We start from the raw sequence: 2500 nt of genomic DNA, 5'->3' as shown, positions 1-2500 counted from the left end.
GAGGGAGGAGGAGTCAGCCCGAGGTCTCTGTACATTGTACATCCCATTGTAATTACTGATGGTTCAGTACGCGGGAGAGAGGAAGGGGACGGTGTTGCAGGCGCCGAGTGTGCAGTCTGCCTCATACAGCCATACATTTGTGTATGTGGAAGCAGTCAGTCTTTCTGCACACGTTCGATATGAGGAAAACGGTTCTTCGTTCAATCGTAACTCTAAATTAATTAATAAACACATATGAAGTCACATATATATACACATACATACATATATATATATATACATATATATATATATATATATATATATATTTAAATATATATGTATGTATGCTTATGTATATGTTAACACACACACACACACACACACACACACACACACACACACACACACACACACACACACAAACACACTCACACACAGACACACACACACACACACATGTACCGCGTCCATAAATAGAGCGGAGGCCGCGACCCAGCGAGCGAGAGGCCGGCCACTCGCCCCGGGCCATCACAGGCGGCCCGGAGCGCGTTAGATTCCTCTACAATATCCAGGGAAATATTCAACTCCGGGCCACCCTTTATCCCGGTCCCGACACTGCAGCCGCCTCTAATGGGTTAAAGGGCGGATCCTGATACCCATTAGCGGAGTGGAACCATTAAATGATGAGGGGAGCGGGAGGGGGGGGGGCGAAGGGCGAGCGAGCAGGTAGGAGGGAGAGGCTCCGCCCTCGGCTTCTCGAGGAGATAACTCCACAAAGGGCACGATCTTCACCTTTTATTTTTTTACTCCCGTTTTCTTAACCCTTTAATCCCCCTTTATGCATTGTCATGCTCTATTCACCCCGACGCATTGTTCGGTCTCTTTGCCCCTTACCTTCCATATTTTACATAAAGCATTCTGATTCTGTTTTCTCTCCAAACTAACAAGTTTACCGACCCTTCGCTCGCCATTCACGCGGGGCAACAACCCTCTCTATTCCTCTTGAACTTCTTACCCCAATGCTCCAACTGCCTCATCGCCTCCTCGGACCCTCCCTTGCCTTCGCAGGACCTCGAGTTTCTACCTTCGGCTAAATGCCCTGGCGTCTCCTCCTTTGTTCCGCCAGCGCCTCGGTCAGCCCATCACGGCATGCATTTATTTGCGAGCCAGAACTCCCTGTAAAACCCCTTCCCTCATTTCGACTTCTCAAAATCCCTCTCTTTCACCTTAACATTCCATCCGGGCATTCCGAGTTCCCCCTCTTCAAACTTTCGAAAATTGTCTCCCTTTTAAGCTCAATCATTCTTTCAGACATTACCGCCTCTCTTTTTTTTCTCTCATGGTTGCTGGATTTCCCTTCTTTACGAAAATATGGAGGGAGCGAGAGGGAGAGAAAAATGGCAGAGGGACAGGGGAGGGAGAGGGGGAGAGAAAGAAAGAGAAAGAGAGGGAGAGAGAGAGGGGGGAAGGGGAGAGAGAGAGAGGGAGAGAAAAATGGGAGAGGGGCAGGGGAGGGAGAGGGAGAGAGGGAGAGAGGGAGAGAAAGAGAGAGAGAGAGAGAGAGAGAGAGAGAGAGAGAGAGAGAGAGAGAGAGAGAGCGAGAGCGAGAGAGAGAGAGAGAGAGAGAGAGAGAGAGAGAGAGAGAGAGAGAGAGGCACGCGAGACACCGAGAGCAACCTGAAGTCTTGGCTCGGTCCACGTTCTCCAGGTAAGCCGACCGCCCCGACCACCCCCACAGCGTACATAGATTTTTAAATTTAATTTTCCCTTTAGTTTTCCTTCCTTGTTCTCCCTCAGACTCACAGCCAAAGCTGCGAATCTTTCCTCCCTCCCCTTGCTCTCTTCTTCACACCTCTCTCTCTCCCTCTCTCTCGCTCTCATTCGCCCCTTGTTCTTTTCTCCTTACGCTGCCTCCTCCTTTCCTCCGGCACTCGTGCTTCCACTTGTAACGCTACAGGTATTGATCCCCGTGTTTCCGAGCAAATGGCTAATGCTGTTACGGAGCTGCAAGTGGAAGTCAATAGTGTAATGGCGCTCATGATTCGATGCCCAGCGCGGCTTCCTCCGTCCATTACCAACCGCTGGCACCGCATGTGACACCGTCCGAGAGGTTGGCAGGATTATTGATAAGAAAACATGATATTCAATCACAGGTGAATTAGACAAACGTGGAATATACAGGATCACTGTGACCTTTTTATTTTATTTTCTATTAGTGGAATTATTTCTGGCGTTATATCTGCTGTGCTGCTGTGCAGATGCTGAACAAAAGCACACACCGCTGACTGGGTGTCTATCTCTCCTTTCCATTAGAGGAAGCACCAGCAATTAACACATCTGCTGAATAGCAATCATTAAGGCCAATTTTACGGGCCTCGTGTTGATGCCTAAGCTTTGTAGTAAGGCTGAGAAGGGGCGGTCCTGCAAAGGGGGGAGGGGGTGAGGTGAAATGGGAAGGGGGGGGGGGGACTTAAAGCTGTGAAAATAAAGGTTATATAAAATTCCTTCCCCCTCCCTC

This window comes from Penaeus chinensis, chromosome 11 (assembly GCF_019202785.1).
Source record: "Penaeus chinensis breed Huanghai No. 1 chromosome 11, ASM1920278v2, whole genome shotgun sequence".
Taxonomy (NCBI): Eukaryota; Metazoa; Arthropoda; class Malacostraca; order Decapoda; family Penaeidae; genus Penaeus; species Penaeus chinensis.
Note: the sequence above shows the minus strand (reverse complement) of the source record.